The sequence below is a fragment of the Myotis lucifugus genome, unplaced genomic scaffold (genome assembly GCF_000147115.1).
Source record: "Myotis lucifugus unplaced genomic scaffold, Myoluc2.0 scaffold_113, whole genome shotgun sequence".
NCBI lineage: Eukaryota > Metazoa > Chordata > Mammalia > Chiroptera > Vespertilionidae > Myotis > Myotis lucifugus.
Window position 1 is genome coordinate 2,562,587 of NW_005871161.1, and position 27,672 is coordinate 2,590,258.

The window sequence follows — 27,672 nt, forward strand, 5'->3', positions numbered from 1 at the left end:
AGGTGAAACCAGAGGCCACAACATGGCTCCTGTGTTGCATCCCTCACACCCCACCAGGGTAAACAGACAGCAAACCCTGATTCATCCTCCACTGGGCCCTCCCCCACGCCTGGAAAACAAACAAACAAACAAACAAACAAAACCCCCCACAATACTCACCTTCAGCCTGGGGTGGCATTCGACCGTTCAGGTTTGCAGGAGGAGAAGGGTCCCAAAGTGATGGGCGCGCTGTTTAAGACACACCGCAGCCGGGGACCGTGCTACAGGGAAGAATATAAAGAACGCTGTCAGCCAGATGTTGGCTGCAATTCGTCCTACCCTTGGTCTGGGATAGATAACTGGCCCCAGCAGCGAGCAGTCTTAACTCATCCACCGGAGGGGGGTTTTGTTTAACGTCGAGCCACACACACCAAAGCCTTGCACATGGGCTTGAGTGCGTGTGCACGCAGACACACACACCAAACATGGCGTGCAGGTGCACTCCGGCTCCCGCCATGGTTCAGGGAGGCAGCCTGGCTACCGGAAGTCATCCGGAGGGTCATGTGGAGTGCTAGCAGGTGCCAGCAAGTTCCTGGGCTGAAAGCGGGTTGGAAAAGGAGGAACGGATAAGAAGGGCCCAGTTTTGTGCTGTTTTCCAGTGTATATTCCACACCAATTCACCCCTGAGAGTATTATCAGATCCAGCCTTCTGATGAGGAAATTAAGATACAAAAAAAGGATCCATGACTTCCTTAAGCTGCTAGGATCAAACCCCGACCTAGCTAACCCCGAAGTTCAGGGTCAATGCATTATGCAGAGCCGCCTTAACTTCACAAGCTGAGGGTGGCAGAAGGGAGGGGTTCTGCTCTGGAGAGAGGGGAGCCTACGGTATCTCCAACCAGTGAGAGAACCAAAGTAATTTTTCAAAATATATTTTTATTGATTTTGAGAGAAAGAGTGAGAGAGAGAGAGAGAGAGAGAGAGAGAGAGACATCTATCAGCCACACGGGATACAGCCCAAAACTTGGGCATGTGCCCTTGACCAGGAATCGAACTGGCAACTTTTTGGTGCACGGTACAATGCCCACCCAACTGGGCCACACCAGCCAGGGCAGCAAAACACTTTTTTAGCAACTAATTTAATTCACAAGCAACAAATGCTCATCGGAAAGGAAATCAGAAATCACAGACAAGGAAAACAAAAACACACATGGAATCACATCTTGCCCCAAATAACTGTCGCGCATACCCCATGTGTTTTTTTTCTAGCGAAATACTACATGCTTTTTCCTAGCCTACAAGATGATGCAATTTGTGCAATGCATCAAAAATGTTATAATATTGATGTTTGTACGTGGGCAGTTAATGACGCTTGCCCAATCCTAATCTCCTGTGAATTTATGTCAAACCATGAAATCTGTTTGCAGACTCTAAGAGGGAGAGGCCACACCCTTCACTTCTTTTTTGTTTATATCCTGTTGTCCTCTGCTCAGCAGCCACTAATACATTTAGGAAGAGTTGGAGTGTTCTTTCTGTCTAAATGCTGGGTTCTGGTGGATGAGGCAGTCTTGCAACAACAACAACAACAAAATGTCAGGCTGGCTTTGGAGAATTCGTGTTGTAGCAACTGAGAAAATGATTTTTTTTAAAATGTATCTTAATGCCAAAGGGAAAAGCAGCTCTTCTCTGCAGAAAGGCCCGGAATCAGACCTTCCACGCCCCCCTCCCCCACTGCAGGGACTGGCCCTCCAAGTACCCACGCACCCCGCTCCTAGACATCCCCTGGTTGGGAGAGTGAAAAATTACCTCCTTTGCCTCCCCCTTGGCGTTAACAAGGCTCCCTGTTGAGATGTAGTTAATCACATCAATTAAAAGACTTTTACACTTGGCCTTGCCTGCCAGGCACAGGCCCTCTGACCAGGGAAAGGTGGGTAAGATAAGTCATGTCATAAGATAATGCATATTTTTTCCTTTTTCCCCCTCCACCTATGTTTTTGTTTTGTTTTTAGTTTTTTTTTTTCATGTAGACATCATCAACACATGGCGAGACATCCAGATCTTAAGTGAACAGTTGGATGAGTTTTGACAAGTGCACAGACCCAAAACACGAAACCACCAAGACACAGAAAGCATTCCCCTCACCCAGACATGTCCTTCCCCTCATCGCCTCTGCCCTCCTTCCAGAGGCAACCTAGCACCAAGGATTAATTCGGCGTTCTCTAAACAATGATAAATGGAATCACGTTGTGTTTAAAGAGGAGTATGGCCTGGTTGGTGTGACTCAGCGGTTGAGTGTCGACCCAGGAACCACTGGTTCAATTCCCAGTCATGGCATACGCCCGGGCTGCCTGCTCGATTCCCAGTAGGGGCTGTGCAGGAGGCAGCCGCTCAACGATGTTCCTCTCTCATCGATGTTTCTATCTCTCTACCCCTCTCCCTTCCTCTCTCTCTAAAAATCAATAAAACATATTTAAGAAAATAAGGGGGAGTGTGAATTATGAGCAAGAACAGGCAGTTCCTAGTGGGAATGAAAAACAGTGCAGACGCCTTGGGAAACAGCCTGGCAGGTCCTCAAAAAGTTACACACCGAGTTACCATATGACTCAGCAATTCCACTCGGGCATCTATACGCGAGGAAAATGAAAACACACGTCCACTCAAAATCTTGTACGTAAACTCTCAGAGCGGCATTATGCATAATGACCGCCCCCCCCAAATAAAAACAGCGTGATGCCCATCACCTGGCAAATGAGCAAATAAAATGTGGCCTTCAGTCCTACAAGGGAGCATTACTCAGGCACAGAAAGGAATGGTACGTGGGAAGTACAGATGCTGAGACGTCGTGAATGAACCTTGCAAACATCACGCTAAGTGAAAGAAGCTGGTCAGGAAAGACCAGATAGCGTAGGATTCCCTTTATACAGAATGTCCAGAATAGGCAAATGCTTAAAGCAGATTACAGGTGCTTAAGCCTGGGAGGGGGTTGTGGAGGCAACAGCTAAAGGTTACAGGCTTTTATTTATTTTTTGAGGTGGTGAAAATGTCCTAAGATTGGGAAATTGCACGGTATGTAAATGAAATCTCAACAAAGCTATTTAAAGAAACCAACCATTTGGAGTCCACAAAAGTAGAGCCCGTTGTGATGCCCAGAAAACAGTTTCCCCGCAGTGGAATTTTAACGGCAGGGTGTGTGGTGTTGTGAGACCTCCCCCCTCACCCGCTGAGGAACATAACTGGTGCCTAGCAAGCTCTCCTTCCCATGACCAGGTCATGGTTTTGCTGCTGCTTTTCCCCCAGGTCCCTATCCTGCCTCCAGCGTCGAAACTCCTAAGAGTTCAGGAGCCGTTCACCAGATCCATTCCTTTCTTCCACAAACATTTACGAAGCTGGTATGTAGGAGAAAGCCCACAGCCGTATCTAGTGTTGTCATCATATTTCCCTGGTTTCGGGCGCCTGCATTTTTAAGGGCATGTTGGATGCCTCTGTGTGTCTGGTTTTGTGGTTAGCAGGTGATACTAGGAACCTGGAGGGGTAGAAAGAGCCCAGGGTGACAGGAGGGCCGAGAACTCGGAGGTCCCTGCACTGGCCCTAAATCCTGATGCTGCCATTCACACATGCACAACTTCACCTCTTTTGTTTTTGTTTGTTTGTTTGTTAATTCTCACCCGAGGATATTTTTCCATTGATTTTTAGGGAGAGTGGAACAGAGAGGAAAAGACAAGAGAGAAACATCGATGTGAGAGAAATACATCGATTGGTTGCCTCCTGCACAAAGCCTGACCAGGGGCTGGCCTTGACCGGAATCGAACCCGGGACCCTTAGTTCCACAGGCCAATGACATTCTATCCACCGAGCCAAACCGGCTAGGGCCGGCTGGACCTCTTCATGTCTCATGTCCCTCACCTGCAAACACCAGTAACCTGCGCTAGGGTGGGACCAGGGAGAGCCCAGCTCTGGGAACCAAACCCCATCTTTACCACCTCCAGGCCGGGTGTGACTTCAGGCCCATTTCCTAACCTCTCTGTACCTCTGTTCCTCCCGTGTACAAGGGGGATGGTGACATGACAGCGGCATTATGCAACATTGGATGAGCTCATACTGTAACCCGAGCCAGCAACCTCTTTCCGCGGGGGTACATCGTAAATATTCTGGGCGTTGCGGGTTACACCATCTCGGTCCCGGTTACTCACCCCCGCCACGGGACAATAAAAGCCACCACAAACTGTGTAACGAAAGGGCAAGCTGTGTTCCAATAAAACTTTATGGACACTGAAATTCCATTTCATGTCATTTTGACATAAAGCACGCAGAACCGGGCCCAGCACAGAGAGGCGCCCACAAGCACCCACGAGCCACACCCCAGGCACCCACGCCGTGTGTGAAACTGCGTGCTGCGCCCTCCTCACGCCGTATCTCATTCAAACGCCACCATCACAGTGCCGGGCAGGTAGCGTGCTCGCTCAGGTGAGTAAGTGGCTGAGCCACTGCAGATCTGGGTCCTTTAGGAGCCCTTACCTCTGACCATTGTAACGTGCCATGCTGGCCGCCAGGACGTAACAGCGAACCAGACCCACTCGGGCTCAGCGCCAAACACTACAAATCATGATTTCATTCCATGGAGGCATGCGTTACAGAAACCAAGGCCTGGAAGGGGAACAGCGGGGCACCCCACAGTCCACGGGGAGGGGATCCTCTGAAGAAGGAACAAGTGGGCTGAGAACAGCAGGTGTCTGGTGCTGTGATGTGTGCCCAAGAATAGAGGCTGGAAAGGGCACATTCATCAGGTGTCCGGGCGGTGTAGGGCTCAGGAGATGGTGGTGGGAGGAGAGACGGGTCCAGACTTCCTGAAGGGCACTGTGGCGAACAACATAGCCTAAGTGGTCCTTGCTTCAGCCATTCTATTTTATGGAAATATCTATACCAGGGGTTCTCAAACTACGGCCTGCGGGCCACATGCAAATACAAATATTGTATTTGTTCCCGTTTTGTTTTTTTACTTCAAATAAGATATGTGCAGTGTGCATAGGAATTTGTTCATAGTTTTTTTTTTAAACTATAGTCCGGCCCTCCAATGGTCTGAGGGACAGTGAACTGGCCCCCTGTTTAAAAAGTTTGAGGACCCCTGATCTATACTAATAAAAGGGTAATATGTTAATTAGACTGGGTTGACCAGACATCTTTCGATGGTCCAGTCCTCCTTCCGGACAAAGCCATGGTGGCGGAGGCTGAGGCAGAGGTGGTTAGGGGTGATCAGGCTGGCAGGGGAGCAGTTAGGGGCGATCAGGCAGGCAGGCAGGTGAGCAGTTAGGAGCCAGCAGTCCCAGATTGTGAGAGAGATCCTGGATTGGAGAGGGTGCAGGCCGGGCTGAGGGACCCCCTCTCCCTCCACCCCCCATTCACAAATTTCGTGCACTGGGCCTCTAGTATCCTAATAAATAGGAAACTACGAGTCACAAAGATTTAGCGATGAGAATATTCACTGAGGTGCTGATTTTAATAGGAACAGTTGAATTCAGGCCTAAGAAAAACAGGAGGAACTCTGTCACATATGACTGAGCAGTGGCGAAGCTCGGTGTCTGAGCCACCCAGCAGGGGTGGAGCAGACGGGGACGTGGGAAGATGGTTATCACCATCTACAAGCTAATGTGCATGCAACCAATGACGAGTGTGTATGTAAGGTGTCCCCCCCAAAAAGCATACACACACTTTGAATCACTATGAAGACTGTGTTTGTTCAAATATATTTCACTTTCCAAATTGAGCTATCAGCTGTTAAAGTGTGTATAGATTTGGGGGGGGACACCCTGTATATGCATCCTTTCATTTAATTAGTCACCTCTGAGTGATCAGGGAGGGTTTTGTTGTTTTTTTTTGCTTCTTCCTTTTGTTTGTCTGGATTTGGGGATTTTTCTGGAGGAGAGAGATGTTGCTTTGTAATAAGAAATGAACTACAAATGTGCCCAGATGAGAGTTCCATACTCCCACGTGGTCGGACTGGTCGCGTGGAATTGCTGTTCATTCATTTAGCCAGTCCATTCTCAGGGAGAGTCCATCACGAGCCAGGCACTGGGTGAGGTACCAGACAGCGGAGGGCAGTGAGGCAGAGGGAGCTCCCACGTGCTCTGTGGGGAAGCGGTCAGGTGCCCACACCAGTATACTCAGTGGTCAGCTCCTTTAAAATACTGGCACAGGGGACCATCAGCTCATTAAGAAAAGACTCATCCCCCAGCCAGTGTAGTTCAGTGGTTGAGCGTCAACCTGTGAACCAGGAGGTCATGATTCGATTCCCGGTCAGGGCACGTGCCCAGGTTGTGGTCTCCATCCCCAGTGTGGGGTGTGCAGGAGGCAGCTGATGGGTGATTCTCTCTCACCACTGATGTTTCTATCTCTCTCTCCCTTATCAATACAAATACATTTTTTTTTAAAAAGGAGTCATAGTCCCTTATTTGAATGCAGTCTCCATTACACTTCTCACACACTCAGCTAACAGTCTCTTAAACAGGACTCCTGGTAGCCGTGATGAGAGAGAGCGGTGGTTGGGCTTAAAAGCTACGCTGATAACTCCACAGGAAACCTTTGTTTTCCTCGTCTGCAAAGTGGGTACCCTCTCCAGGGAGCTGGGAGGGTCAGCTAAAATTTGGAAAGCGCTCTGGCCTGGCACAGCCCTGCACACACAACCGGGGTGATTTAGTGCCCAGATCCAAACCCCTTTCTACAAGGGTTGACTGCCTGGAATTTTGAATCATGACGGATGCCAAAGTGTGGGGAGGAAAACATGTTTACAGCTGACGGACTGGACAGAGAAAGGCAGTGAGCAGCGTGGTCCCCGGCCCGACTCAGGCCTTCGGTGCCTCCCAACTCGGCCGGCACAGGGCAGCGCCTGGCTTTCCGGAACGTGTTGACAACCCCAAGGACAGTCTGTACGTTCTAACGGGGAAAATCGTTTTCTCTGCAAGATTTGTTCACCTCCATGAGAGGCCAGTGGTTGGGTCCTACTACTTTGAAGAGAAATTGTATGCATCTCACCTCTGATATATCAGAAAGAGACCAGCATTCCTGTGAGGGGGACCAGGGTTGGAATGCAGGCTCTGTGCCTTTTGGTAAATTCTTTCTTATCTCCTAGTTTCAGGACAATAACATCTTGCCTGCAGGTAATAATTAGAGCAAAATATGTAGACAGCACAGATGCTCAATAAATTGGCAGTTGCACCCGAATGATGTGGCGCAATGGTTGAGTGTTGACCTATGAACCAGGAGGTCACGGGTTCGATTCCCGGTCAGGGCACATGCCCAGGTTGCAGGCTCGTTCCCCAGTGGAGGCAGCTGATCAATGATTCTCTTTCATCACTGATGTTTCTATCTCTCTCCCTCCCTCCCTTCCTCTCTGAAATCAATAAAAATATATTTAAAAAAAATAAATAAATGTCAATTGCTTTCTCTTAGTGGGACGACTCAGGGAACTAATGAAGCAATGGGGGTCACATCGCTCAGACGCTGCTTCTTGGGGGGAAATCAGCTCATGATGAAAGGGAGGGAGGCCCAGGGCGTCTGGCCACCCAAAGCCACCCCTGACCTCAGCTCGGCCTGGAAGAGGTGAGGCGAGGACGCCGTGCGGTTCTCAGTGATGTGGGCAAGCTCAGTGAGACAGAAAACCGAGCATGAAACCGGCCCGTACCCGTGCCCCTCTGAGATCCCGGCTGTGCATGAGTCCAATGTGTTAGGTGTCTCCGGGAGGGGGAGGAGAACATCTTCATCAGTGAAGGTGGTAGCCCTGGAGGCAGCGCCGGGCAGCCTGGCCACAGGCCAGGAGCAGAAGCCGTGCGGGCGGTGGGGCTTTCCATCAAAAGAACCCAGAGCAACTGGCCAAAGAGTCAGACCCTCAGTGTCAGCTGGCCAGGGGCGGGGCCCGGAGAATCGCTTTCACCAGGGCCCACCGGTGCTTTTGCTACTTCCCAAGGGCAGGCGTGGGAACCCTCCCGGGATGGAGAGGCACCAGGCGTGGGCTATAGGAGCCCTGGGCGCCAGCTCTCAGGTCCGACTTAAAAACTCTCTGGAAAACACTGGGACCAGGCCCAGGGCAAGGCAAGTTGGGACTTCCCTGCAGGCTGCAAACCTATGTATAAAAAGGGATATATCTTTAAGAGCTATGCACTACATTTATATATCTATATTGTGTGTGTATATATATACACAAACACATGTGTGTATATAAACATACCTGTGTACACACAAATACAGATACACTTATTTATATGAATATACCTACAAGTTATCTGCAAAATATGTATACACACTTGGAATAATTATAAAGGCAGTGTTTACTAAAATACATTTCATTGTCAAAATGTAATAGAATCTACAGATATTGTGTGTAGACAGTTTTGGGGATACTCGATATATTCACATACATGCAGGCAGGCATATGCACACACACACACACACACACACATTACAGTTCATCTTCACACACTCTCTACCCTAATGCTAATGTTATCCCCATTTTCCTGGAAGAACCTCGGGCATGCAGAGAGTAAGCAGCTTGCCTCGGTCACACAGCTTGCTGGTGGCAGCGGCAGGACTGGAGACCAGACAGGCTGGCTCCAGAATTCCTCGCTGTGCTCACCACACGTTATCACAGAGAGCCCGAGAGGTTACAGTGAGTAGAGACTGGGAGTCATCACCACAGAAAGTGCCTTGCGCCCTGGGGGCACTGAGTCAGTGATGTCTGCCAAGCATTCCTCCCACCTCTGAACACGCATGCGGTTTCTCCCGCTGAAAGTGGGGTTGATTTCTCCTGCCACTGAGTTGGGGCTGGCCTGTGGCTGCCCGACCATTAGAATGTGAGGGCAGGTTGCTTACGGGCTCTGCGCCTCGCCCCTGGATGGCCGGGCAGCTTTCACGGTACCCGCTTGAGATGCGGCCGCCATCCTGGAAAGCAGGTTGGGCTAGAGTAGACCCACTGAGGAAAGAGAGGCCCCGGCCACCGCGGTCACCCCATGGAGAGCTGCCCATGAATACGGTCACCACGGCCTCCAGGCGAGTCCAAGAGGAGCAGAAGAACCGCCCGGCAGGACTCAGCCGCCCTCCACGATTATGAGAAAATAAACAGCTCTTGTGTGAAGCCACTAAGTGGTGCAGTGGTTTATGGTGCAACCGGCTGTGTGACTTTGATCTGGGCCCCAGTCCCCATGTCAGCTTGGTGATCTCCAAAGAACGGTCAAGTTCTTCCTCTGATACTTGTTAGCCTCACCTTCAGCACAGGTCGTGGCCGTAGCATTTACTGTGGACTGGGGGCAAAGTCCAGCAAACTCCACTTTGCCACCATAAAGAAACCAGCAGACAGAGTACATCACTCCCGGTAAGTTGCTGATGGAAACTCCAAACCTAGGGACCCCCAAACTTGGGCTCTTCCCCGCCTGCTGGTCCATGCCACCCTGTTCCCACACTGGATTCTAGATCACCTTTGTAGGAAGTCACACACTCCCACCACCCCCGAAAGTGATCTGCACCCCCCACAGCCCCCAGTTAACGCGAGACGCAGACTGGCCAGGGGTTATCACTCTCCCCGGGTTTTGTTTCCTTGGCCCATCAAAGCCGGCCGCTTCCTTCCAATGGTATCACCCAGGCCAGGAAGTTTCTCTTTCCCTGCCATCCATTGTGCGCGGGGAGATCAGAGGGGCCTGTCGAGGCAAGGACGGAACCAGCAGGGCATGTGCAGATAGGGTCGGGCCACCGGCCCGGCCTGGCCCCAGCCCTCCAGTCTGTCCCCACACTGGAGGACAGTTATACCGCCAGACAGCGAGGACAACAGGAGACTCGTCCTGATAATTAATCGGGAGCATTATCACCATCCTAAAGAGCCCCTGGCCTGCTCCACAGCCCGCTAGGAAAGTGAGCTTCCCCCCCTTCCTGTCTTATAACCACTGCCTCCTGTCCATCTAGGACAGCGGTTCTCAACCTGTGGGTCGAGACCCCTTTGGCGGTTGAAAGACCCTTTCACAGGGGTCGCCTAAGACCATCCTGCATATCAGATATTTACATGACGATTCATCACAGTAGCAACATGACAGTGATGAAGTAGCAACGAAAATAAGTTTATGGTTGGGTCACAACATGAGGAACTGTATTTCAAGGGCCAGAAGGACCAGGGGCTAAAATGCAGCCAAGAAAACAAAGCCCATCTGGGGAGCCCGTGGGGATGTCAGATGGGATGGCCTCTCACCGTCTCTCAGGTGAGAAGGCTAAGGCTGCAGAAGACAGGCCTGCCTCCAAGACACCACGGTTCCCGTCAAGACAATGCAATAGAGCAAGAATTGCAACAAAGTGAGCCGCAGTCTTTTCGCTGGTAGAGGACCTTGCCTTCGATCTGTAAATAGTGCAACACCTGTGAAACACAATAGAGCCAAGCTACCAGCTCCCATCAGCATCCGAAGAAGAAAAGACGAGATCAAAAGTCAAAGAAAGAAGACAGTGTAGGTTCAAAAGACAGGGGCGAGGCATGCTCTCCAGAACCAACGCACCCCCCCCCCCCCCACGAGAAGTTCAGGAAACCAGGATGGAATCCATGGGGGGGGGGGGCGGTGACACTGGGGTGGGCCTTACATGTCAGACTATTGAGTAAAGAGGGACATGGTCCAAGCTGTGCTTTCAGCATTTGGACTTGACCATGAGGAGGAGGGAGGAGGGATAGGAAAACTCAGCACACCCCGCATGAGGCTCAGGACTTAGGAGGAGGGGAGACGAAGGGAACAGGAAGTGGGGTCAACGGGAAAGAAACAGAAGCAGGACCCCTGGCTGGAAGGAGTCCAGGGAGAGGGAAAAGCACTTCTCATTGCCTTTCTGATGATAGCAAGGTTATTCCTTGAGAGCAGGGCTGGGCAGGGCAGGACTTCCCCAAACTCAGAAGGGAACAGACCTGAGCATATGTCCCCAACAGAAGCTGCAGAACCGAAATCAGGCGGTCACTCCAGCCTCCTGCACCGGCACTGCAGCCTCATTGAGGGAGCTGTGGCTGCCACGGGCCCCGTGGACCCAGCAGTGCCCCTCCCTCCAGTGTCTTACAGCAAGAGAGGCACAGAGATCAGTGAGACCCACAGGCCGTGGTGAGAGACGGCAAAAAAGTGGCATCATCCCTGTACCTTATCGGGGGTGCAGAGAGGTTAAACAACTTGCCTAATATCACGCAGCGAGGGCGTGCCAGAACTGGGACCCAAACACGGGGCCCTCTGTGCAGACCTTGCCTGTATCCATCAGAGACCCAGCAGGGAGGAAACAGAAGAGTGACACCCCTGACCGTACTCCCATCCTGCCAGCGCCTCCCACACAAAAGCCAGGGGCACAGGGGCTCGGGGTGGCATCCATCCTGTTGCATCTACACAAGTTGGCCTCCTGTGCGCACAGCAGGGCAGAAAAGGGCAGGGGGGATCTGGACAGGGCACACAGGGCACCCAACACCTCACCATTCCCACAACCAGGCCGGAGGGTCCCCGGCCTCCGCTGCCTTCACCCTGCAGATGCCCCAGGACTTGGCTCTGCAGCAGGGAAGCCCCTGGCTCTCTGTACAAGTGCAAGGCCCCGCCCGTGCAAGCTCTGCCTTCACCCCAATCTGGTCCGGCCTCATCATGCCGCTGCCTTCCTTCCTCATTCACAGGCCGGGGCCCTCCACCTTACGCAAACATCTCAGAATGGCCTCCTTCCCATGAGGCAGGCCACTGGGAATGGTTGTCTTCAGAGATGAGGGCCAGCTGATGCCCACGGCAGCCCAGGCTGCCCTCTCCTGGGTCCCGGGTGGCCCTCCCTGCCAGCCCAGCACACGGAGGCCTGGCTGCGGCTAAAAGAAAGGGCTGCTATCTCCTCTGATAAGAAATGTCATCCCTCGCTGGGTAATATTACCCGGCAGATAAGAATCTCTATCAAGAGCAAACATATGGCTGGCTGCAGAACAGAGCTGGGCGGAGCAGGCTAATTTATGTGCTTAAGCTGAGCGCCCGGGGCGGCCGAGAGAAGTGCACTGAATTGAGAGTGAGAGCCAAATTGCCAGCTCTCTGGCCTGGAGCTTGGCTTTTCCCTGGGAAGGACCAGGCACCTGAGAGCAACCGGAGGCCCTCCTCCCTGTCTCCCTACACAGGAAGCACTTGCACTGTCCCCATCCTCAAAGGGCACTTTCACTTCTGCGGTCACATTCAATCCTCACGCCAACCTCAGAGAAGCACGTCTGGCCTCCTTTTACACATCAGGAAATTGAGACTCAGCGGGGTTAAGTAGCATGGCCAAGGTCACAGGGCAGCCACACCACAGTGTGGACTCAAACCCCAGAAGGTCTGACCCCCCCCCCCCCCCCCCAGTGCGCTGTCCTGTCGAAGTCCCATACCAGCTGCAGGGTCTCTTGGTTCCCACAACGAAATGAACCAATTAAGTCAGATCTGCCTGGTTTGACTGACCATGTCCGCTCCATACTATCACCTCAAAGGTCCCTTTCAAGCCAGGGCCCCCATCGAATTGACTTGTGTCTGTGCCCTGGGGAATGAGGAGGCTTGAAGGGCATAGCATCTCAAGGCTGCAGAGGAGAGGTCAGTGGAGGGGAGGTCAGAGACTGCCCAGGAGAGGGGACTTCCGGGGCTCCCACGCTAGCCCCATGTGTTTGTGGAGAAGCAGATAGAAGGAATTTATGGAAAGAAAATCCCCCGGTCTGTTTACTGATCTGTGCATTCTCAGACACTGAGGTGCCTGGCTCAGGGCTTAGCCTCGGCTTGGCGGTCTCCCAGCAAATGGACACACCAGGCCCTGCCCTCAAGGAGCGATCTGTCTCCTGGACTTCCAAGTCAGCAAAGGCGCAGGCACAGCAGGATGTGTTCAGCACAGATGCAGGCGCGCAGGCGGCGGGTTTGGGATTGGCGGCTGGGTCGGTGTCATTGCCGGCACCCTCCCCACACTGTTGCGTGCTCTCCTTCTTGTAAATCAACATTGTGAAGGTTGGCATTGCTTTCTGATAGTTAATAGAGCTGCAAGGATGCTTCAAATCACTTCACAACGCCACTACTCCTGTATTCCATTTTCTGGAAGCAACACAATTTAATCCACCGATCCCCAACTGAGCAGCATTCAAGTGGTGTCTCCTCAGAAGGAATGAATAGGGGAGCACAGGGGGGCGGTTAGTGCAGTGAATCTATTCCATGGGAGACTAAAGTGGTGGGAGCATGTCATCATACATGTGCCATTGAATGTACTAACACCGAGAGTGAACCCTCACGTGAAGTATGGACTCGGGGTGATTATGATGGGTCAAGGTAGGTGGGTCAGTTGGGACAGACAGATAAGTTTGGTGGGGGATTCTGGGAGTGAGGAAGGTTGTGCATATGTAGGAACAGGGATAGGTGGGAACTGTGTACTTTCCACTCAATTTTTCTATTAACGTCAACCGCTCTAGAAAATACGATAGGATTTAAAAAATCAATCGATCACACACATGTGGGTTTAGCTCTGGAATCTCAGTTCTACTTTGTTTTCTGTTGACTATTTTTTCCCCTGAATTTGGGTCACACGTTCCTGTTTGCTTGTTTTTTATATAGCCAGTGATCTGATTAGAAACGAGGCATTTTGTGTCATAGGTAGATAGTCTCATTTGCTATTTTAAACAATGCTGAGGATCATCTGACCCTGTGCATGCCTTTCTGTGGAATAAATTCTAAGAATTCACCAGCATCTGTTAAATTTGACTGTTCTGTCCTCCTCACTGTAGCAACAGTGATGTCTCAACAATGCATCTCAACTGACTAGGGACTCCCGTGCGCCCACTCTCATCAGAGCCCGGTGGGGCCTTACCATTCCTTGCTGAGCAACTGCTGGCATTCCCACCAAAGCACATAGTTCACTCCTGGCCTTAAGAAGCCATTCCTGCCGCCCCTGCCTCCTCTTGCCCAAGTGGCTCAGTTTAGGGATCAAGCCGAACACTACACAAGACACCAACCTCTCTTCACCCAGAGCCGTTCCCAGAACTGATCGGCTTTCCTCTTTTTTCTTCTGGGCCCTGAGAAGTTCGGGAATGCGGAGAGCCCGGGGCTGGAAATGGGCAAACTTCCAGGGAGCTCAGAAATTCTTCTAAAATCACAGCCTGGAATTTTAGGAAATCTAGCATCTAGGAAAACACAATAAATACCAATTATGCAATTTGCCGCCCGAGGTACCTTGAAGGAAAGCATTCATTACGTACAGAAAACCCTCTGATTGTCAGAAGATAAGGAGATAGTGTCTCCATGGCTGGAATGAAGTGGAACCTAAGATAAAGGAGGTTAGCCTCTGGGTGAGAGGCCGGCCATCCGCTGGAGACAACAGGATGGGCGCTGGGGCAAGAACAAACATGAGCAAGGCAGAGCCCCCTCCTAGAGGGACTCGTGAGAAAAAGGCTGTGATCCATGTGACCACGGGTGGAGAGACCGAGAGCCTTGGGAAACCGAGGAAGGCATCACTGACCCTTCCTGCATGAGTGAGAGGCGAGGATATTTGAGCTAGGTATCAGAGAGCAGGAGTTCACCAGGCTGAGAAAGGGGGAGGGAGGAACTCCAGGGAGTAGTAACAGCATGTGTAACAGGGAGTGTGAACGAACAACCCACCTGGAAAGGGTGTCCCTCATGGAGTTTGCCTGTTGCTTACAGATGCCATGGGGGTCCCAGGCTCCGGAGTAGCACAGCGACAGATCAGATCTATGGCTCTGCCTCAGCTTGAAGGATCAACTGGGGAAAGCGAATCCCCAATCCTATGGGTACCAGTCTACCACAGCCCCACACCCTCCTGCAAAGCCACAGACACCGTGGTGATGACGGTGCCTCCGCAGCCAACTCTGTGTCTCCAGATCCCAGCTCTGCCCCTACCAGCTTGAGCAAGTTACTTATCGACTCCATGCCCAACCTTCTCATCTGTGAAATGGGGATAATATCAGCAGAGCTTCCGAGCGCTACTGTGTGGATTGTGTATTGGATGAGTTCATACTATATATATGGAAGGTGCTTAGAACAGTGCCCAGCACATAGCAGGGGCACATACATGACACCTTGCTCCCCCACTTCCCCGTTCAGCACTGTCAATTCTTTGGAAACGTGAGCTGCCAAGAATCTAAGCAAGGGTGAGCAAGGCCAAGCCGACGTTGGCTTTAGGAAGGCGGGAACTATGTCTAAAGAGAATTTGGAATTGCTAGCTTCATGTTAGGTTTCCAACATCCCTGTGACGGGGGGGGGGGGGGGGGGGACGGAAGCCAGTGGTTCTCGACACTGCTATAGAATCACCCAGGAAGATGTCACATCCCCAAAGCCCGGGCCCCACTGCTGACCACTTAAGTCAGAATCGTTGGGGGGCCGGTCCCAGTGGCAAGATTTTTAAACTCCTCCGGTGATTTCAATGTGAGACCCGGTTTGAGAACAACTCGTCCAAAGGTCAAGTTCAAGAGGAAAGGGAAACACGGCAGAAGGGAAAGTGTCAGCACCCTGAGTTGTGTCATCTCCAGAGGCCACCTGGGCTCTCCAGGCCACCGCTTGTCACCGGCAGGGCAGGCATGGCCATGTCTAGGCGTCTTACAGCATCCAGGGCTGGCAGACTTGAAAGTGCCCTGGGTCATCAAATTTGTGACAACCTCCTCCAACCTCTTCCGGAAATAGGGAAGGGTGGGGAAAGGCATGACTTAGGTCAGTGGTTCTCAACCTTCTGGCCCTTTAAACACAGTTCCTCATGTTGTGACCCAACCATAAAATTATTTTCGTTGCTACTTCATAACTGTAATGTTGCTACTGTGATGAATCGTAACGTAAATATCTGATATGCAGGATGGTCTTAGGCGACCCCTGTGAAAGGGTCGTTCGACCGCCAAAGGGGTCGCGACCCACAGGTTGAGAAGCGCTGACTTAGGTGCACAGCTGGTGGCGGTCCTAGGCTCTCTCACCAACCAGCTCTGTCACTCGGAGTCCCATCCCTTCGGAGCCTCAGTGTCTTCCAGGGCGGACGAGGGACAGGACTGACCTATCCATGAGACAAGGTGACTCAGAGGCTGAAGTAGGTCACACAATGAAGAGTCAGGCTCAAGTAGAGCATTTTTATTTAACATTTTCTAGGCCCTCGCGGGAACATGGGAACTTCCAGACAGAAATGCCCCCGTTAACAAGGGCTGTGACTGAAGGCAGGGAGGAGACCAGCAGCAGCGGTGGCCACATGAAAGCTTTCTGCACGGCAGGTCCAAGTGGGGGTGGGTGATAGGACAGGACGGCGGGTGTGGCCCAGGCTGCCCCGTGGAGACGTTAAGATAGGAAATGTTATCTGGGAACAATGGAGCAACCGTAGCTTTGTCCTGGCCCGAATCTGACCGCAGGGGATAAGTCTCCGGGAGACACAACCCTCGACAACCGGCCAGAGTGACCCGGCAAACCAGTGGCCCATTCGCTTGTGCCTGTGTCCATTCATTCACGTGGCCTGGCCTTTGAGAGCGGCCCTCGACCACGTGCCAAGAGCTGGGCTAGAAGGTGGCGGTGCCGAGATGAATGAGGCTCGGTCTGCACCCTCGGGAGGGACAGAGTAAGTAACATTGAGGTACAACGCTGTGTGTTAAATTACAGTAACAACAACAATAAAAGCCACACTCGTGGATGGAAGGCCAAGTGTGCACCGGGCAGCGTGCTTCATATTTTATATTTACCATCTCAAATCCTCAGTGTCCCCTCCAAGGAAGGGAACATGCTCCTTTTTACAGATATGGAACTGGAGGCCCAGAGAAGCTGATGACCAGACACAGAGCACACAGCAACAAGAGGCCGCGCTTGTATATGAATCCCCGGCAGTGCTCCTCCAACACGCGGCTTCCTTCCCCACAGCTCACGGATCCAGAGAAGCACAGGTAATAAGCCAGAGCCTCCTGCCCCATGCAACTCCTACCCGCACTGCCCCCTCACCTGGAGAAAACAGTTTAAAAACCATAACAAGCAAATGAGAAACAAAATCAGGCACGACACCTCGCCTGCAGTTACTGCTCAGGAACTGGTGACTGGTTAGAATCCCAATACAGCTCCAGAGCAGGCACTGGGGTCCTCTCAGGCTTGGGTTCCACCTCAGCCTCAGTATGTACACCTCATCTGAGAAATGGGAACAGCAAAACCCACCTTCCAGCGTCCAGGACAACTGGGAGGGGCCCAGATAACAGACAGCCTCTTCTTTCATGGTCCCTGCATCGCCCCAGCCAGGGCTTGAGGGAAAACAAAACAGCCAATGAAAGGACACCCAGGAAAGAAACAGGCATTTACAGGCGCTCCCAGGTGGGGGCACGGGCACCCAAGGTGCCTTCTACAGAACCCTGTGCTCTCACAGCCTGGCAGCCCTGCAGGGAGGGGCATGACCCATTGACACCCAGCCACGGCCACGGCCCACAGGCCTGGGCGCCACCCCCCCTTAACCGCCTCAGGATGGCATCTGCCCTCTGACTAGCACTCGCGGATTATTGCTCAGAAACTCGGGGGTACAACCCAACAGGGCAGCCCGGGATGGGGGACCAAGACGGAAGGCATTATTATCACTATTACTTCCGTGTAACTTGACGGAGTCCTTGCTGTGTGGCTGTCACTGTGCTCAGTGCCCCTTCGTCGCTTTGGTTTTTGGTTTGGCCAGCAGGGAGGTGTTCATGGCTTAAGTTAGAAAATGGGCTCTGGGTCCGGACTGGCCAACTGCCGGCCGGTAGCTGGGTGACCTGGAGCAAGTTTCTCTACCCCTCTGAGCCTGAGTCTGGGCCTGGAGTCTCCTCCATTCAACACGTGTTTCCTAGGCACCTACCCAGGTTCTAGGAAATAAAACATGAAACATATTAGCAGGATTCTCTGCATTTGTGGAGCTCAGGAGGGGTCAGGGGGCAGATCGTCAACAAACGAGAGGGTCACATGGTGGTAAGTACTACAGAGATCAATAAAGAAAGAGCTGCAGACTGAGATGGAAGTGAGAGTGTTCGTACAGAGGGGCCAGGAAAGGCCTCTGGGATAAGGAGGGCGTGTGTGTGTGTGTGTGTGTGTGTGTGTGTGAGAGAGAGAGAGAGAGAGAGAGAGAGAGAGAGAGAGAGAGAGAGGGGGGGGGGGGTTTACTGAACACTTAACATGTGCCAGGCACATTCTAGGGTTAGGTTAGGTGTTTCCCACGGAACACTCATGTAACGCGCTCCAACACCCCTAGAAAGAGGAGAGGATACCTCCCCCACTTTACACAGGACAAAGCCATGGCTTGTTCGGGTGACTGAGGCTGTAAGTCCAGACAGAGCTCCGTTACAAAGACGGTTGCAGCCCAGCTCGCTCAGTTAGTTGGGGCATCATACCATGGACCAAAAAGATGGCAGATTCAATTCCCAGTAAGGGCACATGCCTAGGTTGTGGGTGTCTTGGCACATATTGGATGGATCTTTCTCTCTTTCTCTCTCTCTCTCTGTCAGTAAAAACATATCTTTGGGTGAGTATTAAAAAAACAAACACAAAAAAACCACTGGTAGAATCCACATCCAGGAACCGCCGTAATGGGCTTCTTCACTAGTCTCCCATTGGATTGAGGTTCCGAGAGGCAAGGCCGCGGGATTCTGCTCCATCCACCAGCACCCAGCACCCAGCACCCATAGGGACAACATGTTTGAGGAATGGATCAGAGATGGATGGCTGCAAAGGCAGGAGAGAGGAAGACTGGAGAGAAGGAGAGGAGGAGGGGGTGTGGCATGTAGCATGAGTGGAAAAGGAAATTCTATGACCTCAAGGGAAATAGAAATAAAAGGGGGAAATGGATAAAAGCAAAATGTCCATTAATATGGAGTAGTTAAAAAAAAACATGGAGTGCTACACAGCAGTTTAAAAATAATGTATGTTCACACACACAGAAGGTCTACAGGACATACTGCTGAGTGGAAAGTGGATGTGTTGAAATATGTGATTCCCTCCGGGAGCCAGGTGGCCGGGCTGGTGGCTGGGCCTGGGGGCAGATCTGGGGGAGATGAGCTGGCCCAGCCCAGGGCCTCGGGCCGACACTTCCACGCTGAGGAAAGGAAGGCCATGTCCCGCCTCTATGTCTCCAGGCCACAGCCACCTTGTGACCTGGCTTCCAGTTTGGCGATGTTCCCCTGGCTCCTTGAAGATATTTGTGCTGTAAACGTACCACCGCTTTTTTATCCACACTGCTCGGCCGTAAAAAAGAAGGAAATCTTTTGTGACAGCTTGGATGGACCTGGAGAAGATCATGCTAAGTGGAACAAGCCAGTCAGAGAAAGACAAGTACCATACGATTTCACTCGTATGTGAAACCTAATGAACAAAACAAACTAACAAAGTAGAAACAGACCCATAGATTCAGAGAACAGACTGACAGCTGTCAGAGGGGAGGGAGGTTGGGGAGCTGGGTGAAATAGGCGAAGGGATTAAGCAAAAAGAAAAAGAAAGAAAAAACTCGCAGACACAGACCACAGTATGGTGATTACCAGAAGGAAAGCGGGGTGGGGAGAAGATAAAAAGGGTAAAGGTGATGGAAGGAGACTGGACAGGGGGTGATGAACACACAATACAATATACAGATGATGTATGATAGAATGGTACACCGGAAACCTATATAATTTTATTAACCAATGTCACCCCAATAAATTCAATACAACTTAAAAAAGAAATCAATTGATTAATTTTCAAAAGAAAACACTTGTTCTGATTTCCAGACAAAATAAAACAGATGCACTTCCCTCCCGTCCTGGCGCCCAGCCTGGGATACCCCATGAAAGACAACGCATCCCACTTACTATGTGCCAGGCACCGTTCTATGGGCTCTATCTGGTGACAGGTGTCACCCACGGGATGTGGTAAACATTTCTGAATTCATTGCCCACCTAAAAATTCAAGAAATTTCATAACATCCCAAAATCCAAAAATGAATTGGGCGGCACTGGTCCCACATAACACAACAGCCGGCTGGAGGCTGAGGGAGGGCTGGCCCTTCGTTCAGGGCAGCCACTCTCCCCCGGACCAGGGTCTGACCCCTCAGAGGCCCCCTGACCCCAGGCACAGAGAGGCAGGGTGGGAACCAGAGCTCAGTACTCCTCACACACAGACCTGCCTCCCTTCTACCAGCCCGGCTCCACCTCTTCTCACTTAGAACCAATCACGGCCTTAGGAATTAGCCGATCTGTTGGGCATTTGGCTGGAACAAGGCTCCTAGGATCACCCTGGGTCCAGAGCAAACTCTACCTCAGGCAGAAGTCACGCCTCAGACAACACCGTGGCCCAAACACATGGCACCACAATGAGCCCAGGTCCAGTCCCCGACTCTTGCTCAACGCTATTCTTTGCTTCATGATTTCCACATCCAGAGAAACAATACTTCCCTAAAAATCAATTGTCCCTAGCAACCCACATACACAGTTCTTGGAAAATATGGGTTCAACATTCTGCCTCGCAAAGAAAAACAAGGAACAGAGGGTGAGGGAGATTCATCACTGTGATCCTGCACTTTTCATTATTCACACCAAACATGCATGCAAGTCACTAAGTTCAGCGACCCTGTCCCCTGGGGCTGCAGAGCTATTTCTACCAACACTGGCCAGAACGGAAAATCTACCTGTTCTAATGAATAGAGCCCTGCCCAGTTTGGCTCAGTGGAAAGAACATCTGCCTGCGGACTGAAGGGTCCTCATATAAGGGGACAGGAAGATTTGACTTTGGGTGTTGGGCACATGGTGCAATATACAGATCTTCTAACATAGAAACCCACACCTGAAAACTATATGTTCATATTGACCAATGTCACCCCAATCAATTTAATAATTTTTTTTTAATTAAGCCCGGCTAGCATGGCTCAGTGGTTGAGGGTCAACCTATGATCCAGGAGGTCAGGGCACATGCCCAGGTTGCAGGCTCGATCCCCAGTGTGCGGTATGCAGGAGGCAGCTGATTAATGATTCTCTCTCATCATTGATGTTTCTATCTCCCTCTCCTTTCCTCTCTGAAATCAATAAGATTTTAAAACAATTAAAACTTTAAAAAAATAAATAGGATGACTCAGTATCAAGAGACACTAAATGGCTTCAAGGGGCTGGAGATAGAGGAACTGAAAATGGCCTGAATGGAAGGTACTGGGACAACCCAGTCCCAGTACCAAATTCTGACACAGGAGATGGAGGGGTTGGATGCCATCCTGCTGCCCAGAACACTGGAGGCACTCAGACGCAGGAATTGCAAAACATCAGTCAAACAAACAGGTGGCTCCATTGGGATCATTTCCCAAACTTCCAGAAGAAAGAGGAGATGGACGGCTCTGGTTTTAAAGAGAGGCAGCATCTGGTAAAAGGGATGCCTGGCACAGAGCTACTGCTCAGTAAATAATGACACACACAGGATCTGGACTTGTGTTGAGGAACCCAATGGCCCTGTGGCAATCACACCCTTGCCCTTGTGGTGATCACATCCAGTCTCAAGGCTTAAACAGTGTGACTTGAAAACACGTACCCAAATGTTTATCTGTTAACTCAAAATCTGCAGGCTAGAATTACATATAAATAATTATGTCGTTCTAAACTCGCCAAGTAGAAACAGACTCATCTGCAGGCTGGAGACCCAGGAAAGAGTGGATGTTGCAGCTCATGTCTGAAGGCAGCCTGCTGGCAGACTCCCCACTTCCTCAGGGGACCTCCGTCTTTTTCTCTTGAGGCCATCAACTGATTGGACGAGGCCCACCCACATGACGGAGGGTCACCTGCTTCACTCACAAGTCGACTGATGTAAATGTGGGTCTCGGAAGAATACCTTCACAGGGATATCTAAACTGGTGTCTGACCGTGGCCTAGCCAAGCTGACACATAAAATGAACCTTCCCACTCCAGATCCAACTATCCAGCTGCTTCCTGAGTGTCTCCACCTGGATGTCTACCCCAACCCACAGAACAGACGCCTGCTCCCCTTGCGGACCACCCACCTGAGTAAATGAAAACTACATTCTCCACCTGGCCGAGGTAAAGCCCGGGGGTCGGCCTTTCCCCTGTACCCCATATGCCATCCACAGCAAAGCCGACCTGCACGACATATTCCCATCGTATCACTTCTCACCGTCTCCAGCCGGGCCACCAGCACCGGCTCCCTGGAGGCCGGCAGAGCCTGGGTTACTCCAGCAGCTTCCTCGTGGGTCTGGCTGCTTCCATCTTTGCCACTTTCCGTTCATTTCCAGCACAGAAGCTGGAGCGATCCGGCTACAAGGCAGGTCTGATCTGCTCAGAAGCTTCCCATGCCCCCTTCTCAACAGAGAATGAGCCCCTGTCCTACCACCACACCCGCCAGCCTTTTCGCCCTGAGCCTGCCCTGCTCTTGGTGGCCAGACCACCTTGCCCCCCGGGGTGCCTGGCCATCTCCCAGGGCCCAGATGGGGCATTTCCTGAAGCCCAGCCAGCACCCACCAGGGCCTCAGAAGCCAAGCAATGACCATGAAGACCCTGGGGCACAGCCTGAGGACAACGGGAGCGGGTGGGGTGGGGGCACTGGAGGGCACTGACTGAAGCAGAGGCGGGCACAGGCTGGGATTTGTGTCTCTGAAACACCCCCCCCCCCCCCCCCCCCGAAGGCAGCTGTGTGTGGATTGTTCCCCAAGGCTGGATTTTAAAGGGAAAAGAATGAGCGGGCCTCCAGGTAAGGAGAGTGGAAGGGGGGGGGGGGGGGCGGAGGGAAGGAGGAAAGGGCAGACCTGTGCCGGTACAGGGCCACCTCTAGGAGCTTGCTACCAGGCGGCCACCGCTTCACACACCCTCGGCTGGAGGAAGCCCAGGCACAAAGACAGAAAGAAGACACTGCAATGTGGCAGGAGGAAGAAAGCCTCCGGGGGCCAGGAGGCGGGGCAGACACCCAATGCCTAGCAGAGGGCCTGGCAAAGGGGAGCGGATTCCCGCTCCTCCCACTCCTGTGTCCCCCTCCTCCCACAGGAGGTGAGCAAAGGCTCTGACCCACTGCGCGGTCCCCTCTGTGTTTGAGGCTGAAGACTTCTGGGGAGGGAGAGAGGAACTGCCTCCCGCAGCACATCATGGCACAGGGCGCTTGCTTCATCCAGCAGCCCAGGTTCAAGGTCCCCGCAGGGCCTCCTCTCCCTGTACCTAGTGAGACCAGCCCTCACTTCTCAGAAACGCCTCTCAATCAGCAAGATAGAGCCTCCTCTGTGTCCTTCCGAGCAATGAAGGATTTGGTCCTCGCCTAAGGGGTGCTGGGCCCTGTCCACGAACACAGAGAGAATGATCCCGAAGGCAGACGAGCAAGGACTGTGCAGGATGGTGCGGCTGACTGGAGGGTGACCTGACATGTACAGGGTCCAATAATTCCAGAGACCGCCCCCCTCAGCCCGTGAAGGGGCCACACCCCTCTCTTAGCGCTTAACACGGCCGGAAATGGGATGGTTTCTTTCTCAGCCTCCTGCTGTCATCTGCGCGCCTACTTGGCTATGGTCCCCACCTCCGTTTCCCCACCTGGAAATGAACAGAGAGATGTACGCTTTGCCCAACCTGTAGAAAAGCACAGAGATGATGTTTGCAAAGCCCTGGCGTGAGCAGTGGCCATCACTGGGACCATCTTTTCTCTGAGCAGGAATCCTCCTTACTGTCGCTTGAGGGAGGCGGCAACAAAGCATTTGTGACCGGGCACACCGCTGGGAAAGGCGCAGCGAGGACTCAGATCGGAGTCTATGAAACTCTCAGGCTGGACTCTTCAACTCGGATACACATTTGCTAAGCGGGAGGGTCACGCCGTGTGCCCGGAGCCTCAGGCTTTGTCTGTAGATGGTGCTGAGTGTGACAGGCAGGCTTCCCGGCGTCCAGAGCTGAGAGATCTGAAGCCCGAGGGCTCTGCTGAACTGAGACGATCCCCCCTCACACACGTATCCACTCTGCACACACACGTTTACTTCTGCACCTGCTGGGCACTGTGCTGGGCACTGGGGACACAGAGATAAACACAGGAGCCCCACTTGCGGCCTTCAAAGAGAAGTAAACCAGCGACTGCACTGTGCGTGCGCTCTGGGCCCGAACACAGCCTGGAGACAGGCTGGTCCTAAGCAGAGAGGCAGCAATGCCAGGTGGGAGCGAGGAGAGGCTCATGGGAAAGGGGCTCTGTAGCCGGGTCTGGAGGGATGAATAGGAGTTTGCCAGGAGGAAGAGAACCCTAGTTCTTGCAGAGGGAAGGGCATCCTCTTTATAAACCTGAGTTCACTGGGGAAATAAATAAATAGTTGTGTGGGTGCATGGCACAGAATAAATGTGGAGCAGAGGAGGAGGAAGAATAGGAGGAGGGGGAAGAGGAGGAGAAAAAGGGTCCCTTACTTCTCTCTCTCTGATTCAAGGCTCTGCACTTTGCTTTTGTCAGGCCACAGATCGGGGGGAAGGTGCAGATAATACCACCTTTAAGCTCACGGCTGAGCAGGGATGGGAGGTGGGCCGGCCTAGCCATTGGCTGCCCAGCCTTCCAAATCTGACCACCCAGCAGTCACCCTCAGACATGCCTTGTGGGCCTGGGAAAGCACCAAAAAGCGAGGAGAGGTGCCCAGGGCAAGCGCGTGGAGACAGGGCTCCTCGGGGAGCAGCCTGCGATAGGGGTCAAAGACTGAACTTGGCATTCTCACTCCTTGGGGCTCTGCCACGGGGGAAGAGGGGCAAAGCAGGGAGAGACACGGCTCCAGCCCTACGACGAGGGATTATTTACTCTGAGGCCACTTGCAACACCAGAGCCCTGACTGCGTTCTCATCCTCGAGGCTGGGAAGTTCTCTTCGCTGACAAGGCCCCGGCCTGTGGCTAATTTATGGCCGAGGGGCCTCACTTCTCCGTGACGCTGACATTTCGAAAGCCCCTTTTGCGCAGTCTCCCAGGGCGACAAAGGAGTCCTCCGCTATCTCCCAGCCTCTGGGATGAGCACCCGGAGGGAGCCTGTGGGAAACCGACGGCCCTGGCCTCCCCTTGGGGGAGAGGTCACTATCTGTGTGTCCTCCCTGCCAGCCCAGCCCCCAGGAGACCCTGCGTGGAGAACTGCCTGTGAGTTTCCCGTGTCCAACCTGGGGCAGGTTGGGGCTTTTTCTCACACACACACACATACACACACATGCACACACAGGCACACATACACACACGCACATGCACACAAACACACACATGCACACACGCACACACATGGGAAACACGCAGGCGACATTCCAATGCCGGCTGAGCCGCTTCTTGGCTGGGCAACCCTGGGAGAGAGCCCAGGGCCCACGGAGCCTCAGGACCCACAGTCCCGACCCCGTACGTGAGGTCCCTACATTCGATCGGTGCTCCCTGCCAACCTCCTTCCTCTTTGTTACACAGCGATGATTTTTAAGAAGGACAGCAAGCTCAGACGTCTGAGGGACACCTGAGATGCATCCTCGGTGACCACTGGCAAAAGGGTCCCCATCCTTCACCGCCTAGCTGCCTCCTCACCCTCCAAGTCCCCTCCCGCTCTGACACGGGGATCGGCGGGCCACTTGCTTTCACCAGTGGGGCTGGCACAGGGGAGACCTGGGCGAGCCTGGGAGGCCCTGCTCGGTGGGCGTGGCCTTGCTCCTGCCCTCTGCCCTCATCGTAAAGAAGGATGCTGGTCCCAAGAGATGAAAGGCACACAGAGCAGAGTGGAGACACCCCAGCCACCCCCGATAAACCAGACCAGCCAACGGCCACCCAGCCCCAGCCTGGGGAGTGGGGAATGGGGCTGGGGGGGTGGGGGGGGGCGGGGCGGAGGCAGAGAGAAGGGGATGTGAAGCCAAGATCAGCACCTAGATGCATGGACAATCAATGCTTCCTGAAAGTCACTGAGACCCTCTTGCTTGTTGCTCGGCATTACTGAGGCAATAAGGTCCTGACACAACCCAAACGGTGACAGTGGTAACAGCGTGGAGCCCCGAGGACCACTGTGGAGATTAAGTGGGATAAACAGGGTCTGCACACCACGAATGGGAGCTGTGATCCCACCATCCTCACGGGAGGGTCTGGGGTCAGCCCTGGATGGACCACAGAGCTTCCGTCAATGGCCCCGAGGGAGCAGGCCAGCATCGGGGAGGCAGCAGGAGTGGGGGTGACCCTCCGCCCGCCACAGCCCCAGACCTCCCTCCCTGCTGGGCTCCCAGGATGGTGACGCAGAGGCTGCAGCAGCCCTGTGCCCACCCAGCAGTCAGGGGCCTGACCACAGGCCTGGCCGTGGGCGCCAGGTCAGCCCCACCCCCGTGTTCCTCCCACCTGCACACTCATGGCTGCAAGCGCCTCAGCCACCACTCTGGTCAGTGTCCGCAGATCTCACCATCACTCCTCCTAAGTCGGAAACCCTTTCTGCACAGGCTCCCAGGGTTACAAAGGAGTCCTCTGCGAGGTTTGCTGAGGGTCAGATATGAATATGAGCTTGGCATTCCAGCAACTGCAAGGTCACTATACAAAACAAAGGCACATGTCCTTCTCCTCCTCCTCCATCTCCATCACCATCACTATCAGCATGGCTATCGTCACCACCATAATCAATAGAGCAGTGGTTCTCAACCTTCCTAATGCCGCGACCCTTTCATACAGTTCTTCATGTTGTGGTGACCCCCAACCATAAAATTATTTTCGTTGCTACTTCATCACTGTAATTTTGCTACTGTTATGAATCGTAATGTAAATATCTGATATGCAGGATATATTTAGGCGACCCCTGTGAAAGGGTCGTTCAACCCCCAAAGGGGTCGCGACCCACAGGTTGAGAACCGCTGCAATAGAGAAACATAACGCTCAAGCGTAGGGGAAGCCATGTGCAGCAAGGTGCTTATACACGTGTGCTCCACAACCCGAGTGCTGGGTTTGAATTCGATTGGCTTGGAGCTTCAGTTTTCTCATCTTGGCGATAAGAGTACTACCTACCTCATAGTGTCAATATAAAGATTAAATGAGTTAATACACACAACATTAAAATGGTGTTTGGCACATCATAAATGCTCAGTGTGTATTTAGCTGCCGCTGTTGTGACTACTGTTGTTGCTATTATTAGAATACCATATAGTAGGCACTTTAAGTATCTCAATTCATCTATTCTTACAAGGACTCTAAGAGCTTGGTCTCATGAAACCCATTTTATACACGAGAAAGCTGTGGCTGGGAGAGGCAAAGGGACTTCCCTCGCTTCAAGGTAAATGCTGTGTCCTCTACACCAGGGGCGACAAAGCGCGCAGGCCGTCGCGAGGCCCAGACGCTCCCTGACGCCTTCCCACACCCACGCCAACAACCAGGAAACAGGGCGATAAGCTCCCTGGCAGTTCCTGGGTTGTTTTCATTTGGTCTGTACAGCTTTCTGCAGCTTTTGTCTTCCACAATACCCTCGGCCGGGCAGGCAGCCCCTGTGGGCATCAAAGGTGCCGCTGGCAGCAGCCACAAGGGAGCATTCGTGCCCAGGGGCCCTCCCCCGCCAGCTACCAGCCAGCCGCCCGCAGCCCGGGAGCCTCACAGAAAGGCCTCCTAACTGCTCCAGGTGTAACTTCACCCTCAGCCATGAGGGCTGCTCCGGATCAGCCCAGGTGTGCCAGCCCCAGGTGTGACAGGCAGGGCCCAGGTCCAAGTTGTTCCTGGACCGATGGTGGCAGGCAGATCGCTCGCAACTGGGTGGGTCCAGGGAACTTAACCTCCGCCTGTGATGAATGAGCGCAGAAAGGCTTTGTGGGGT

At 52.7% G+C, this 27,672-nt stretch overlaps 1 long non-coding RNA gene across 2 annotated transcripts in view; it reads right to left on the reverse strand.

Moving 5' to 3' along the window:
• The window catches only part of LOC106697901, a 265,045-nt gene that overhangs the window by 87,000 nt on the left and 150,373 nt on the right, over nucleotides 1-27,672 (reverse strand). For both annotated transcript variants that reach the window (XR_002830399.1, XR_002830400.1), the window contains exon 4: nucleotides 160-260. This is a non-coding gene — a long non-coding RNA (uncharacterized LOC106697901). The remainder of the gene's footprint in view (nucleotides 1-159; nucleotides 261-27,672) is intronic.